We start from the raw sequence: 17,789 nt of genomic DNA on the forward strand, positions 1-17,789 counted from the left end.
TCATAGGGCAAACCATTATTCCCAGAATCAGAGAGGCAAACAGGCAGATACAAAGAATCAGAGTAGCCCAGGAGCAGAAAACTCCCCAGGAACCATGCCAGGGTAGGAAAGCCGGATCTGTACTTAGAAATAGCTGGAGGCTCAGTGTGAACAAGACTGAGAGAGAGAAAAACTTCAGAGGCACTCAGTCCTAGGTAAGCACCCCCCGCCCTTCTGTGACTTTTCCCTCCAGGAGCCCTATCAGGTCCTCACAGTGAAGATCAGAAAAATCCTCTTGTGTTTCCCGTGAGGGAGGGGGAAAGTAGTCTTTCTGAAATATGCCCAGGGCATTCTGCTTTATTTAACAAGGCTTGCCCCCAAGAGAAACGATGTTACCAGAGCCTGACTTACTGGGGTTTTACTAACCTAGTGGAAAAGAAATAACCAATTCTAACACCCTTCCTGGCTGTCCTAAGGGAGAAAAAACAGATAAGCACTTGTGTGAAGGTCAGAGCCCAGGGGCATGGTCTCTCTAAAGACCGGGACCTAATAACAGGACTCCAGAATGCTTCCCTTCCCCCCACACCTCTACACCACATCAATAGGGTTCCTTTATAACAATAACCGAAAGAACTGTGCGTCTCAGAGGATATTCAAGAAGTCCCTACAGAAACCCAAAGACAGCAAGAGAGACAAAAGCAAGGACACCAGAGGAAAATTTAACCTCAGATACCTACAGTTACAGTGAATAGTAAGTACAGCCTAGTCCCTAGTCAGATAAACAAAATATATGACATGGCAGATGGTGATAAGTGCTGAGAAGAAAAATAAAGCAGGTAAAAGGGATCCTTTGTGTCGCTGGAGAGGGCAGGTTGCAATTTTACGTAGGATGGTCAGGAAATGCCTCCCAGGACAGGTGACATCTGCACAAAGATCTGAAAAGAGGCAAGGGGATGAGTCATGGAGATGGCTGGGGAAGAGCAGATGAACAAGTGAAAGATCTTTAGGAGGGAATGCGCCTGGTGTGTTGCACAAACCACAGGAAAACCATGTGACTAGGGCAGGGAGTGAGGGGGAGAGTCATAGGAAATGAGGTCAGAGAGGTAAGGCTTGGGGCTAGGTAGATTGTGCATGACCTTGTGGGCCGATGAAAAGACTTGGGTCTCTGGCTCCTATGAGAACAGACTACAGGAGAGCAAGGGAGCCCACTCAGGAGGTTTGTGAAATAATTCAGGAGAACGATAATGATGACGTGGGTCGGGGAGGAAGCAGTAGCAAAGGTGAGAAGTCATCAGATTCTGGATACATTTTGAGGATAGACCTGGCAGATGTTGCTTTTGGACCACGCTGTAAGACAAGAAGAGGGATCAAGGTTGACTCCTTCATCTAAGCAAAAAGAGGAAGGCTGAATGAGGAGCAAGTCTTTTATGAGGGAGATCAAGCATTCAATTAGTGACGCCCATTAGACATCCAAATGAAGATGTTGAGTAGGCATTTGGGCATCCAGTACGAGAAGGTGGGGGAGAGATCTGGGCTGGAGATATAAATTTAGGAGTCTTCAATATATGGATAGAATTTTAAGCCATGAGGACAAATGAAATTACTAAGGGAGTGAATCTATATGAAAAGAGAAGAGGGCTGAATCCTAAGGGACCCAATGTTAACAGGTCAATGAAATCAGAAGAAATGAGCAAAGAAGGCTTGGATGTAGGAGGAAAACCATGAGAGTGTGATGTCCTGGAAGACAAGTTAATGAAGTATGCCCAGAAGGAGAAAGTGAACAATGGTGTTGAATATTACTGACGAGTCACATAAAGGAATTGACCATCGGATTAGCAATGTGGACACCATTGATGGAGAGCAGTTTTGGTGCTTGGAAGAGGCAAAAGCTTGACTAAAGGGGGTTCTAGAGAGAATGGTAGAATAAGGTTCAGAGATATGAGTATAGATAATTCTTCAGAGGAACGGCTGTAAAGAAGAATGGAAATAGGAACTTGTAGCTGGAGGACAACACAGATGAGAGAAATAACGTGTCGTAAAAGGAGTGGGATCTAGTGATCGGGTGGAGGCTTCAGCCTTAGATGGGAACATGGGACAGTTCATCCCTGGTAACAGGAGAAAAAGCAGCATATAGGGCCCAGATGCTAGTGGGCGGGTGGAGGTGTTGGTGGGAACTTGTGGATTGTTTCTATTTTCTCAGTGAAATAGAAATCAAGGTCATGAGCAGAGAGTGAAGATGGGGGAGGAGTATGCTGGTAGTATGAGGAGAGAGAACAGCATATGGAATCCTAGTCCTGGGACTAGGGCAACGCACTGTGGCCGCTGGGCAGTGTGACGGGGGTGCTTGAAATTAATAGTTGCCATGAACTGAAAGGGAGACCTGTCAGCATGCAGAAAGGTTTTCCTCTAGCTCCATTCAGCTGCATGCCTTCTGATTAAGAGAAATGTTTCTCCAAATAAGGATAAAACAGTTATTTGTTCACATCTAACAATCAGCTACTAAAGTAATTAAGATACGATGAATTTGTGTAAAATCTACCTTATTTAACACTATGAGAGGATGGGAGGTCTCTGGTTAATTGACTATTTTAGATAATTAAGTCCATTATATCACATATGAACTAATTTTTTTTTTAATAGAATTAGAAGATTGAACATGACAAAAGTTTTGGGGTAATAATAAATGTCTAAATATCTAATAGCACTTCAGTGTCATGGTGATGGCAAGTAATAATCACTGTATATACTAGGGAAAATTCTGATTATTTGACTTTTCTGGCAGTTTGGAATCTGGATACATTATATTGGAGAATTTTTTTTAAGAGATAGAAAAATGAAAAGGGAAGTCATTAAATGTAATAGGAATATCTTCATAGAAATTCACCTATTGTGTCTTGATTGTACCTGTGATAACATTGGAGTAACTTTTTTTTCCCTCCTCTCAACTGCTTTTTTCTTGGCTAGTGAAGCCACAAAGATAACATAATTAGAATCTGAATCTTGGGCAGTGTCAATAGCAATGCCAATGTCCGTAAGTATGATTATCTAGACTTGCTTCATCTTTGCTATAAGACAAATTTCTTTCTCTAACAGCTACCTGTGTTTTCTAGTAGCTCAAACTATTCTTGCGAATCTGCTTTACATTATTCACTTTTTTTTTTTTTTTTTAGTATTTTATTTATTTATTTGACAGGGAGAGATTGAGAGCACAAGCAGGGGGAGCAGCAGAGGGAGAGGGGGAGGGAGAAGCAGGCTCCCCATGGAGCAGGGATCCCAGGACCCCAGGATCATGACCTGAGCTGAAGGCAGATGCTTAACCGACTGAGCTACCCAGGTGCCCCCATTATTCACTTATTTTTAAAAATAACTGGCTGATTATAAAAGCAACACATACTCACTGAATCTAACTTGGACAACATGGAAAAGTAGAGAGAAGAAAATAAAAATTATTATCTCACTACTTAGAGATGAACACAATTAACATTTTGGTGAATTTTAATCTAATATTTTAATTCATACATGTATTTATTTAGAAAATTTATATCAAACTGTATATCATTTTATATACTTTTTAACTTAATATTTTGTTGTGAGCTTCTCCCATGCCATCACAGTCTTTGAAAACACAATTTTAAATGACAATATAGTAGTCTTTTGTATGAATATACTATAATTTATTTAATAATTCTCCCATTATTGTGCATTTAGGATGTTTAAAAATTTATACCACTAGATGAGCACGCTTGAACATAAACTTTTCTTTTTTTTTAAGATTTTATTTCTTTATTTATTTGACAGAGAGATGCAGCAAGAGAGGGAACACAAGCAGGGGGAGTGGGAGAGGGAGAAGCAGGCCCTCTGCCAAGCAGAGAGCTGGATGCAAGGCTTGATCCCAGGACCCCGGGATCATGACCTGAGCCGAAGGCAGACGCTCAACGACTGAGCCACCCAGGAACCCCAAACATAAACCTTTTTTTGTAATACTAATTATTTTCTTAAGGTAGATTCCTACAAATGGAATTATAAGGTCAAAGGTACAAACATTTTAAAAGTTATGTGTAGAGGGGCACCTGGGTGGCTCAGTCAGTTAAGCGCCTGACTTCGGTTCAGGGCATGATCCCAGGGTCCTGGGATTGAGCCCCACGTCATCAGGGTCCCTGCTCAGCAAGGAGTCTGCCTCTCCCTCTGCCCCTTCCTCTGCTCTTTCTCTCTCAAATAAATAAATAAAATCTTTAAAAAAATAAAAGTTACTTGTACACCTTGCAGTGGCCCTCCGGAAAGACCCCACTTTCTGTAGTCTCCCAGAAGTGAACAAGGCAGCCCATCTCATTGTACCCTTGACAATTCCATCATCTCCAGCACCTATCTGCACACCCTACCTGTGCTCACTTCACTTCAGCTGAGTTCTCAAATGAGCTCTTCCATAATACTCCAAAGGGATCTTCCTGACTACAGCCTTTCTTACCACTAAGATATTCTCCATGCTCCTGTCAGAGCACTTTCCACACCACTGACCTTGACACTTCCCTGATAAAAACCTCGGCTCCTCCCCGGTCCCAGTAGGTTACGTGGCAGCACAGGAGGTCCTTCCCAGTCGGTTCCAACCTCCTTTTTCAGCCCGATGGACTATTCATCTCTAAGTCCTCCGGCAAAGCCACACAGAATGTCTTTTTATTTACACAACATACAATGCTCCTCCGTGCCTCCAAGGCTTTACACAATTTCACTCTGCCACCTTTTCTCCCTGAAACCGAATTCATCTTTTATGACACAGAGCACAGGTCCCCTTTGGCAATTCTTCCCTCACCTCCCAGGGTGAGATGGTTGATCACGGCACCACGTTGCGGTCCCACAGCACCGTACCCACATCCACACTACAGCACTAATCACTCTGCCCTGCGGTTATTTGCTTACCTTGAGTTTCCCACTGAGTCCCTCAAGGACCTTGTCATATTTATTTTTATCCTCAGTTCTTAGCCTGTTGCATAGTTGATGATCAAGAAATATTTATTGACTCAGTGGCTAAAAGCACAGAACTGGTTTGAATATTCTGTCGTTAGCTTGGAAGTGTTGGATTTCGGGGTAGAATGTGCCATTGCTAACTAGTCTGCAGTAGTCTCGTAAGTGGACTTCCCTTAGCATCTAAGCATACGGTCTCTCTTTGATCACAAGCTTCTGCTCATTCTCGCGTCTCTTCCTATTATTTGTCTTAATTGCATTCTGTGGTTTACTCTCCCAATTCTTTCATTCTAACCATCCTGTTTTGATTTCACACATCTGACAAAGCTTGGTGCTATAAGCAGCTAATGTACTTCATACTTGCTTCTCTGTTCTTGATATTAACATTCGCTGATCCTTTGTATAGGTGGCTGAGTGTTGGCTGGAGAAACACAGAATTGTGTTGCCTAGAGCATCCTGCTTGTGAATTCTTTTCTATATTTATATATTTTCTCTGCATCTCATTTATTTTTTATGGTACTCTTCTTATGTGTGCCCTGCAAGCAACCTCTATCCTTTGTTGAACAAGGCAGAATAGAAGTACATACATAAATCAATACATAAATGCATAAGCACGTGCTGATTTCCATTACTGCCCGCTGCATGCTCTCAAAAGGCCATTGGGTGCGCCTTGCTGTTCACCTATATACATATTGGTTTGTCTTTTCATACAACTCCTCAAGATTGCTGTTTCAAACCTTTTCATGACTTGGCTGCAAAATTTACTTCAAAAATAGAAACCATCTGAGATTTTCCTTAATGTCTCTCTCTCTCTCGCACCAGGGCGGCTCTTCCAGGGCAGGCCAGCCGGGCATCTCCAGGGTACTGCCCTGTGTCGTGGTGTGTGTGCACGGTGCTTCTAGCTGCACTTAGCAGTCTCCGAGGCCCCGCTCCTCTGCCTACAAACCTCCTCCAGCAGAGCTCAGTCCACAGGCTCAGCTAACAACCTGCCTCTCTGTCCTTTCTTCATGTCTGACTCAGAGCCCCAGTCTAAGGATGTGATTAAAGAAAATATTAACATCTTTCCTTCTTAGGGTTTACACCCCCCTCCCACCCCGTGGAACTTCTGCAGTAGGAAGACTTGTGAATGGGGGGAGAATGAAGAAGGGGAGTGATGGGTCTCTTGTTCCTTGGTCCACTGGGTCATGATGCTCAGTCTGTTTCCACACTCCATGGTGCATGGGCATCTTTACTGAGACTGCCCAGGTCCTGGATCCCTAGACAGGTCACCCAGTGCTTTGTCTCTCAGGTCCTGTCTCCTGTGGGGCTGCTGGGAGGCAGAGCCCCACACACACCCCCACCCCCCGCCCACTTCTGCCCTGGAAATCTGTGGATGGCTTTGTCCCTATTTCCTCCTCCCGCCCTGGCTATGGAAAACCCTTGTCTAGGGGAAATATGTCTCCCTTCATTTTCCCTCAAGAACTGGTTCTTTAACCACAGACTCCCTAATTTTTCCTAAGGGTTTAAGAGTTTAGGAGAACAACAAAAAGCCAAGAAGACTTTTGAGTAAAGACTGACCTGACTGAATGCTTTAAATATCAGAAGGAAAAACTCATAGACTAATATCTCAAATGGTATTCCCATCACAGTAAACAGAATAAAAGCAGGCAAACAAACAAAAAAGTCCCTGATTTTTCTCTACTCACTCCCATTCTCCTCACCATTAGTCTTTCTGAAAAAGCAATCTGCACCCATTGTCTTCATTCTGTGTTAGCTGTACCTCTCACCACTTGCAATCTGGCTCTTCCTTCTCCCATTCTCTCCAAAACACTCTTCTAATCACCAACCTCGACTGTTTTTAGCTTCTTCCTCCTCTCACTTTTAACTCCCTTTTTTGCCTCCCACCCTCCAGCTCTCCCTCTGTGTTAGGACTATTCAGTTGCAGGCATTGTGCTATGCAGTGGAAACAAAAATGAATTAGACACTTTGTGTTTTTAAGGAATTTAGGATCAGGTGAGGCACATAGGTAACAATGGAGTACTTCACAAAAATGTGTGGCTTCTGTGTTCGATCTCAGAAAGGCCCTGGCCTCTTCCTGCTGCTATTTGTTCCTGTTTCTAACTCTTCCTCCTTGCATTTCCTCCCCACCCCACCCCCCTTTTTTCCCCCTGGCTCCTCTTAAATTTTCCACTCAGCAAAGTCTTTCTGAGAGTCTGCCTCGAGTTTCTTCTCCCTAGGCTTCTTCCTTCAGAGAAATTCTTGGCATCCATTTGGATGAATCCTAAAGCCTCATATTGGGTTGCCTGAACAAATTCACTTAGATGTCCCCTTAAACACCTCCCCTTCTCCTGCTGAAGACATCAGCACCCTCTCTCAGTAAAGCGTAAGACCATCAGTACTTATTCTCTGTTCTCAGCACCCAGCCCATTGTCATGTCCAAACCAGTCTTCTTCTCCAGGCTCTCTCTCATTCAGCTTTAACTTTTCTTGCTCATCCTATCACTTGATTGATACCGTTATAACACTAAGAACTTTCTGCTTTGTTCTTCGTGCCTAGAACATGGACCTGTCCCCTAAACATTCAAATTTTCCTGGAAACTTGTCTCCCTGTTCCAAACTTTTTATGTATCAGAATAAACTTTCAAAAGGACCACATCTCTAATCATTTCTCAATATAAACATATATCATTGTTGTATGTATACCTTAAACTAATATGTTACATGAACATTTAAGGGTTCTTGTATGAGTTCCGACCTAGGGGTGAAGGGGTTTCCACACCATGAAGCAATTCTCTGACACCAGCTGCGTGTCCTGCTATTCAACTCAATTCTGACACTATCTGCTGGAGACAGCATCAGATCCCACAGGTGAAGGGCTCAGTCCTATAAGCCTGCCTCCCCGCCTGCCCCCCGCTTCAGATGCCTGTCGCAAGTTCAGGTTGTCCCCTGGGCTTATGACTGACCGGCTATAGGACCAGAAATTCCAATGACCCCTTCCTTGCATTTGATTGATTTGCTAGAGCTGCTCACAGGACTCAGAGAAACATTCTACATACTAGATTACTGGCTTATTATAAAAGGATATAACTCAGGAACAGCCAGGTAAAAGAAATGTATAGGGCAAGGTATGGGGGAAAGTTGCAGAGCCTCCATGCCCTCTCCAGGAATGCCACCCTCCCCGAATCTCCAAGTGTTCACCCCCACAGAAGCTCTCCAAACCCTGTCCTTCAGGTTTTTATGGAGGCTTCATTATATAGGCCTAATTGATTAAATCACTGGCCTCTGGTGGTTGATTCAACCTCCCTTCCCGGGAGGTCTTCTCCCTTCCCGGGAGGTTGAGGGGTATGACTGAAAGTTCCAACCCTCTAATCATGTGGTTGGTTCTCCTGGCAACCAGCCCCCATCCTTAAGTGCAGTTGAAAAGTCACCTCATTAGCATAACGAAAGACACCTTTGTCATTCCCAGCTCTCATCCCTTTGGAAATTCCAAGGGTTTAGAAGCTCTGTGCCAGAAACAAGGACAAAGACCAACTATATATTTCTTACTATAAATCACAATATCACACAATTATAGATCAATAAAACCGGGGGGGCGATTAAAGTAGCACATCTATCTTATCATTTCCTTGCTCCAGATCCTTGTCTCTTTATCAGTCGGATTGTTTGAATTCTTTACCCAGCACTCAGCGCTTCTAGGATATACTCCAAATTTGTTTCTAGTTTATCTCCAAGTAGACCCTTATGAGTATCTGATACTGCAGCATACTTGTACTGCTCCTCAGATACCAGACACATGGCCTAATTGCCTGTGCTGGTACTTTTATAGCTAGAATATACAACTGCCCATTGCTACTTGTGGAACTCCTAGTCATCTTTTAAACTTCTCAGGAGTTTTATTCTAGGGGCACCTCGGTGGCCAAGTCGGTTAAGTGTCTGACTCTAGGTTTCAGCTCAGGTCATGATCTCAGGGTCCTGGGATCAAGCCCCGAGTTAGGCTCTGAGCTCAGCGGGGAGTCCGCCTAAGATTCTCTTCTCGCTCTGCTCCGCCCCCCACCCCATGCTCTCTCTCTCTCTCCTCTCTAAAATAAATACATACAATCTTAAAAAAAAAAAAAAAAAGTTTTATTCTATGAAGCTGTTCAAGTCTCCCTAACAGATGCTGTCTTTTCTGGCTTTGATTTCCCAGAGCACTTTGTTTGAACTTCCTGCACGGTTGTTATCTTACTCTTCCCTGTATTATGGTTATTTTCTACTTCTCTTATCTCCTTGTTAGACTTCAATGTCCTTAGAGATGGTGTCTTTTCTCACTCATGTTGCAGATTTAACAGTGCTTATCATTGTGCCTTCTTTATAGAGGGACCCAATACCTAGTCTCTCTTTGTCTTGAGTAACAGAACTCCTGGTTTGTTTTTTTTTTTCCAGGGCGATAATGTGCGCAACTAAAAATACTACTTACTCTCTAAATTCTCTTGCAGTCGGGTGGCCAAATGAGTCAGTTCTACACAAGATGAAAGCTGAAGGTTTCTGGCTTTCTGGGCATGGGCACCACACTGCTTTCTGCTTTGTTCTTCGTGCCTGGAACATGGCCATTAGGCTAGTCTTATGGCCATTAGGTAATAAGCCTCAGGGTAGAGATTAGCACATTGATTCTTTCATTCAACAAATATTTACTGAGTGCCTACTGTAGGGCCAAGCACTATTATAGATGCTTCAGAAAGTGGCAGAGCAGAAGGATAGAAAGAGTCTGGATCCCAGATGGCATCATTAAACATTGAAACAGCTTTAACTGCCTACCTCTAGACTTCATGAACCCCCTTTACTTTAAGCTTTTACTCAGTTTTGTTATTTTCTGTTATTTTTAGCTGAATGCATTTCTTATTCATACAATGCTGTTCAATTACTTTTTTAAAGCCTAGAATTTTAAGTGAGACTGACTCAAGTTTATTTTTCTATTGAAATAATCATATGGATTTTCCCCTTTACTCCATTAATTATTATTGATTTTCAAATCTGCATTCTTGAAATAAGCCCTACATAATTGAGATACAGTTATTGTCCTTATTATTTATCCATGACTTTAATTTGCTACTATTTTGATTGGGATTTTTGCATTATGTCCATGAGAGATACTGGCCTACAATTTTCCTTCTTTGTAACATTCATGTCAAGTTTGATATCAAGGTACTGCTGTCCTTATAAGTTGAGAAGTAGTCCTTCTTTTTGATTATCAGAAAGAGTTTGCTGAAGATTGTTCTTATTCTTTAAATGTTTGGAAGAATTTACTGGTGAAGCATCTGGGCCTGGAGTTTTCATTGTTTTAATTATGAATTCAATCTCTTTCTTAGATATAGGCCTGCTAAGATTTTCTGTATATATATTAGTCATTTTTAATAAAATGTGTTTTTCAAAGCATTTGTCCATTTCATTGGACAAACTCAGATGTATTTATCTGTTTATTATCTTTTTAATGTCTGTGGAAATTATAGAGAAGTCCCTTTTTTAATATGATATTAGCAAATTGTTTTTATTAATTTTCTTGGTGTTTATTAATTTTAAAATTTGTTTTCAAAGAGCCATCTTTTGCCTTTGTTAATTTTCTCTAGTGTATGTTTGCTTTCTGTTTTATTGATTTCTGCTATTATTTCCTTTAAGTTTAAATTGATATGTTTTTCACCCTAGTTTCTTGAAGTGGAAGCTTATATCCTTAATAGTTAACCTTTCTTTCTAATATATGTGTTTAAAGATATATATTTCCCTGTCAGCATTGCTTTACCTATATTCCACATGTATTGATATGTCAAGTCTTTATTATCATTTAATTTAAAACATTTTCTAATTTTCATTGCGACTTCTTCTTTGATCCATGAGTTATTTAGAAATAGATTGCTTAATTTAAAAATATTTTGGGATATTTTAGTTTCTTTTCTGTTATTTATTTTAGGGTTAATTCTACTGTGATCCAAGAATTTACTCTGTGTGATTGTGATCCTTTGAAATTTATTTTGACTTTATGGCCCAGTATTAGGTCTATTTTAGTAAATGTTCCACGCACATTTGTAAAGAACGTGTACTAAAAAGTTGTCGGGAGAGTGTTATATATGTATTAATTATATGGTTTTTAATCATATTGTTACAATCTCATATATCTTAACTGATTTTTAAAGAAGATTTATTTATTTATTTTAGAGAGAGAGAGAGCACATGCAGGTGTAAGCTGGGGAGGGGAGAGGGAGGGAGAAGGAGAGAATCTCAAGCAGACTCCCCGCTGAGCGTGGAGCCCGATGTGGGGCTCGATCCCACGACCCTGAGATCATGACCTGAGTCAAATTCAAGAGTTGTTCGCTTGGGGATGCCTGGGTGGCTGTTGGTTAAGCATCTGCCTTCGGCTCAGGTCATGATCCCAGGGTCCTGGGATCGAGCCCCACATCGGGCTCCCTGCTCGGCTGGAAACCTGCTTCTCCCTCTCCCTCTGCCTGCTGCCCCTGCTTGTGCTCTCTCTCTCTCTCCCTCTCTCTCTCTGATGAATAAATAAATAAAATCTTAAAAAAAAAAGAGTCATTTGCTTAGCCAACTGAGCCACCCAGGTGCCGCTCTTTACTGATTTTTGTTTGCCTACTCTATCTGCTACTGAAAGAGGTATGTTAACATTTTCAGTTACTATTATGAATTTACTATTTTGCTTTATACGTTTTGAAGCTATGTTATTAAAAAACAGAAATTTATGACTTCTATTGAGTTGACATTTCTGTCAACATAAAATATGTCTCTATTACTAGTCATACTCCTTTCCTTAGAGTCTTTCTAATCTGCTATTGTTCTAGCTACACAAGTTTTCTTTTGGGTGAAGCTGGCATGGTGTAGCATCTGCATCCTCTTACCTTTACCTTTCCTGTGTCTTTATATTTAAGGCTTGTCTCTTGTCAGAGTCAAGTTTGAATCCCAGTTCTGGCCCTTATTAGCTAAAGCTCAATTTCCTGACTATAAAATGGACACACACACACACACACACACACGCACATACACACAGGGCAAAAATTACTATTAACTCGTGTAGTTAATAGATACACAACCTATCTTTTTAGATACATCTTTTTTTTCTTATTTTTATTCCAATTAAATACTATTCAAGCATAGTCCTTTAATGTGGTACTATCATTTTATATTAAAATGGGAGGAAAACACCTCTCTATTTTGAGTTTCTGGTCCCTCGTTATGAAGCTAAATCTGGGGAAAATATTCCTGCAATTGTATACTTCCTTCTTTGTAACACTGCTTCAAAGAGGAAAGTTAAGAAAGTCCTAGTATTTGACTCCCATGACTTAGTAGATTTTCTAAAAATTTTCTTGGTATAAAGACCAAAAACAAAACAAAACAAAAACAATTATATGCTATGTATAAACCAAAAAAAGTGATTCACTAAAGATCATTTGCTTTTGTTTGAGGGTCTGTTTATAGTCTCACCATATATTCATCCATGCATCCATCTAATCATTAATTAACGTATATTGGGGATTTTGTCATGTATTTGGGACTGTACTAGGAGCGTGGGGTACAAAAATGAGTATGGAAAGTCTCTCCTTCTAGAAGAGAAGTAGGGAATGCTAGTAAGAAGGAAAGATAGATATTAGGAAAATCTTATATTCTGTGATGTGTACAGTGATAGCAGTATACAGTGTGCCATGAAAGCATATGGGAGAAAATGTAAATTTGAATCTGGAATACCCCTTGTTTGTTTTTGCCTATCTTGTGGATGACTCACATTTCCTAGATGAAGGGGCATTTGAATTGGGGTCTATAGAGTGACTTAGAGGATGAACCAGACAAGTTTTGTGTAGGAAAAAATAAGGCACTCTATATATTTTAAGCAAAAAGGGATTAAATATAGGGATATTTGTGCTTAGGAAATTATTGGAAGAGCTAGAAGAATGTGCTCTAGCCTGAGCCTTCAGTAATGACTCACAGAATGCCACCTATTCTGGGAGCTGCTGTCTTGTCACATTTAGGAGGTAGGAATCAAGAGGTCCACTGGTGGGGTGCCTGGGTGGCTCAGTTGGTTGAATGTCTGACTCCTGGTTTCAGCTCAGGTTGTAATCTTAGGGTCGTGGGATGGAGCCCCCCATCGAGCGGTGTGGAGTCTGCTTGGGATTCTCCCTCTCCCTCTACCCCTTCCCCCCCGCTCATGCTCTTTCTGTCTCCCTCTCTCTCTCTCTCATGAATAAATAAATCTTTTTAAAAAAGATTTTTAAAAAAATTTTATTATGTTAATCACCATACATTACATCATTAGTTTTTTTTTTTTAAAGGTCTTTTTATTTTTTATATTTTATTTATTTATTTGACAGAGAGAGAGAGTGAGAGAGGGAACACAAGCAGGGGGAGTGGGAGAGGGAGAAGCAGGCTTCCCAAGGAGCAGGGAGCCTGATGTGGGGCTCGATCCCAGGACCCTGGGATCATGGCCTGAGCCGAAGGCAGACGCTTAACGACTGAGCCACCCAGGCGCCCCACATCATTAGTTTTTGATGTAGTGTTCCATGATTCATTGTTTACGTATAATACCCAGTGCTCCATTCAGTACGTGCCCTCTTTAATACCCATCACCCAGCTAACCCATCCCACCCATCCCCCCCATCCCCTTCCCCTCTAGATTTTTTAGGTCTACTGGATCTACTGATTTTAAAAACATGATACTATAATCGAGACCCAGGAGTCAAGAAGCTGGAATCAGGAAGCTACTGCTGCCAACCCATGAAGCTGGAAACTTGTACTGGAATGTAGAAATATCCATATCTGCACAACTTTCCTTGTCCATAGGAAACAAACACAGCTGGGATATGGCTTCTCCTTCATTCCTTCATTTCTATTTGCTGATCTTTGAGTGACAGCATCTGAGTGATGAAGCCCAGTTCAGACCCAGAACCCTAGTGTAAGGGAGTCTGGGAAATGTGATTTTTTTAGCTTTCTGGGTTTTTCTATATAAAGGAAGACACAGTAGGAGGAGATGGGAATAGATGCAGATCAGTTATCAAACATACCAGGTGAAGATGAAGAGGGAGTAGGAGAGTCAGATGGAGGGAATGATACATAAAATGGAGGCAAAATAACGGAGAGATTTGTGGGAAATTCTGAGATGCCTGGAAAGGAGAAACAACAAAAGATGAGTCTGGAGACAACCATCCAGATGATGAGAATGGACTGGGAGAAGGTGGCAGGGGGGAGGACTATTTAACTTAGGTAGACCACCCAGGAGGTTATTGCCTTAATCAAGCTGAGTGGCCTTGGTGGCCTGAACTGAGGCTATAGTGATAGAAAAGGAGAGATGTGACAATTGGGGAGCTAGTGAAAATATCATGATCATTGTGGAATTTAAGAAAAAACAAATATACATAGTGGAAGGGAAGGAAAAATAAGACAAAAACAGAGAGGGAGACAAACCATAAGAGACTCTTTATTACTACAGGAAACAAACTGAGGGTTGCTGGAGGGGAGAGGGGTGGCGGGATGGGGTAACTGGGTGATGGGCATTAAGGAGGGCACTCGTGATGAGCACTGGGTATTGTATGCAACTGATGAATCACTGACTTCTGAAACTAATAATACACTATATGTTAATTAAATTGAATTTAAATTAAAAAAAGTTGAAAAGAAAATATGATCATTTTTATCATGTATATTTCTTTTCTAATGATGACTTTTCTCTTTGGAAAGCCTGCTTTGTTCTAGTTTTTCACTTTTTTTTTTTTTTTAAGATTGATTTATTTATGAGAGAGAGAGAGCAGGGGGAGGGGCAAAGGGAGAGCAAGAGAATCCTCAAGCAGATGCCTTGCTAAGTGTGAAGCCTGACCTGGGGCTCGATCCCAGGACCCTGAGACATGACCTGAGCTGAAATCAAGAGCCAGCCACTTAACTGACTGAGCCACCCATGCAGCCCTCACTTGTTTTAATATAAAGCTTAGAAAATGTATCATTGTAGCCCATGGTGATTCTCTGTTTACTGAGCACCCACAACACTTGTGGTTAATGCTATTTCTATCCTCATGTAGTTTCATTTGTTGGTTGCCTTCCCAGTTAGAAATGGAACTTTTAAAGAGCAGAGATCATGTTTTGTACTTACTTGGTTTAATAGTATGTAACATTTGAAAACTTCAGCTAAGGCACAAAGAGTTAATAGATACATTTCCTGGAGAGGTTCCAGATCAAAATGTAAAGTTTCAAAAGATGTCTCAATACCAATTACATGACTTACAACTTATACCTGCATTGAGGGTCTAAAAGAATAGGGTTGAGGAAGGATTTTAAAGAGGATTTCTTTGGAGAGAGCTGGGCTGGGATTTCAACTCTCCCCAAGGGGGCAAGCTGAGGTACAATCACCTTATCTTAAGACCAGCACAAGGTACTTATTAGAAGTACCTACTGAACTTGTGAAATTAAGATACAGAGAAGACCAGAGATTTCCTCCTATTTGAAAAATCTAAAAGGCATCCGACAGGCGGGTTTGCTTTAGATGGATGCACTGGAGGAGGGTACATGACTCATATCAAGGGAATCTCAGATGAGAAGTCCTCACTGATGGGCCTCTTTCTAAGAATCCACAAAATAGCTCATAAGAGTCAGTGTTATTTACCAGGGAGTATAGGACCATTTTATGATAGTACTAATTTGGTAAGAGTTTTCCTGTGTATGCCATCCTCTCCTTTCTCTTCTCTACACCCTTTGGCTTTGGAGAAAGGATCACAACCAGATTAGCAAAATGGAGAAGGGGAGGTACAAGGAAGAATTCCCCCTCCCTTCACCCAACCCCTTTCCTGAACTCCTACCCATCAAAGTCTTGCAGGAGGGGAGAAGGGAGGAATTTCAAATCCAAATCCAGTTTGAAATTTTGATTATTGCATGTAATTAGACACTCTTAAGTGTGAATTTGAAACAGTGTTTCCAACTTGAAAGGACAGTTGGATTTTTTATTACCCGAATGATTACAACAGTGCTGGGGCTTTGGAGTTTTCCTTCATGTCAGAGGAAGAATGTTCACCATTGATTAATGTTTAAAGCGAGAGTGCGAGACAACATAAAGATGCTTGGTGATTATACCACATGAATCCCATTTGGTAAACTACTGGTTAAACTTTGTCATTTCCAGAGAGCCTGCTGGTGCAAATCCTAGGCAGTAAGTGGAAAGGCAACATGGTTTGGTACAAAAAGCCTTCTGCTACAACATAGCTATGTGACCCTGTGAAACACACCTAATTCCTACAAATCCTGGTTTCTTAATCTGCAAACTAAAGTGAATACATAATATTCACCTTTTTTGCTCCACAGTATTGCTGAACAGATCAAATAAGATTGCACATTTAAAAGGCACCTGGGTGGCTCCGTTGGTTAAGCATCTGACTCTTGATTTCAACTCAGGTCATGGTCTCAGGATTGTGAGATAGAGCCCTGTATCTGGTTCCGTGCTGGGTGTGGAGCCGGCTTAAGATTCTTTCTGTGTCCTTCTGTCCACCCCCCTTTCTCAAAAAAAAAAAAAAAAAAAAAAAAGATTGCATACTTGAAAATGTTTCTAAATTCCAATAGGTACTCAAAATCAATTAAGTACTTGGTGATTAGTGTACTCTGATCAGATGGTACTTTGAAAACTCATACAATCTTCCCCTCTTGCCCATGGCCTGAGCCATCCTAAACGCATAGCCAAATAAGAACAATTAAAGGAGAAGAAGAAAGCTCCAGAGAAGGATATGCCACAGAATCCTCCGTGGCCCCTTTCTATTCCTAACACTGCTAGGATGATCTGTTCTGCCTGAGTATTCTTAATGTTTTATCACCACTTATAAAAACCACTGACAACTTAGCACTAATGAAAGTTTTCTTCCCTCATCAGGTTTTCAGCACCTTCTCCAACATGAGTGTCAAATTACTGGCCAATTATCCGGAAACTAAAGTGAGCCCAAGAGAGTCAGTGAATTACTAAGAAAAGTATTTTCAGAGGGAGGTAACATCGCCAGAGAAGGTTGATTGAAAAAGCGTCTTTGTGTGTCTCACAGAAGGGCTGGGGAAGTAGAAGAGGGCATGAGGAGGAGCCTGAGGGACGCTTTACTCATCAACAACAAGAGAAGGGTGTGAACACTGCACAGACAATACAATATCTGTCCGTGGTTATGGCATGGGATCTCCCTGACAAAGCCACTAGGAAACTGGCTGCCACTAATTAAAAATGATTCTCGCGGTGCTTGAATGTCACAATGTTCTGTTGTATTGTGTAGAATAACAAAAATAGAGGCATTTGTGAAGGAAAATGGACCATGAAATCTAAGTGATGCTGGAGTTTCTGCAGGAAACCATTCCTCTTCTTCCTCTCCCCAGAGTGTTTCCAATTTAGATTTTTCAGCTTCTTGAGTCAATGATGACGGTTTCCACCACCTCCATCACCACACCCTATCTGTCTGCTGTTTCTCCTGTGAGTGGTGCCATTTAAAAGAAGATAAACCACCGCTCTCATGCTTCTTTGGAGTTTATGTTCTAAAATGAACTTTGCATTAATAGACCAGTGAAGGAATAAGTACACTATGTAACAGAGTGGATCAAGGAATGGAAATGGCAGATAGAAAGCCTATTAATTGTCTTGTGTTCAGATGTCACAGGTGATATATATACATAGGGGATTTGGGGGAGAAGTAGAGGGCAGTGTAAAGGAGCCATTTTAGTTGGTGAAGAGATGGGAATCTAAAGTCAAAAGAAAAAAGATACACTTTAAGTATAATATTTAAAGTTCTAACAGTGATGAAGACAAGAACTAAAAATAAATGAACTCTCCAAACTAGGAAGGGAGGGGGAGGAAGGAGAATCAAGTTAAAGTGTTTCATCTTTTATGGTGGGTAGTTA

This window comes from Halichoerus grypus, chromosome 8 (genome assembly GCF_964656455.1).
Source record: "Halichoerus grypus chromosome 8, mHalGry1.hap1.1, whole genome shotgun sequence".
NCBI lineage: Eukaryota > Metazoa > Chordata > Mammalia > Carnivora > Phocidae > Halichoerus > Halichoerus grypus.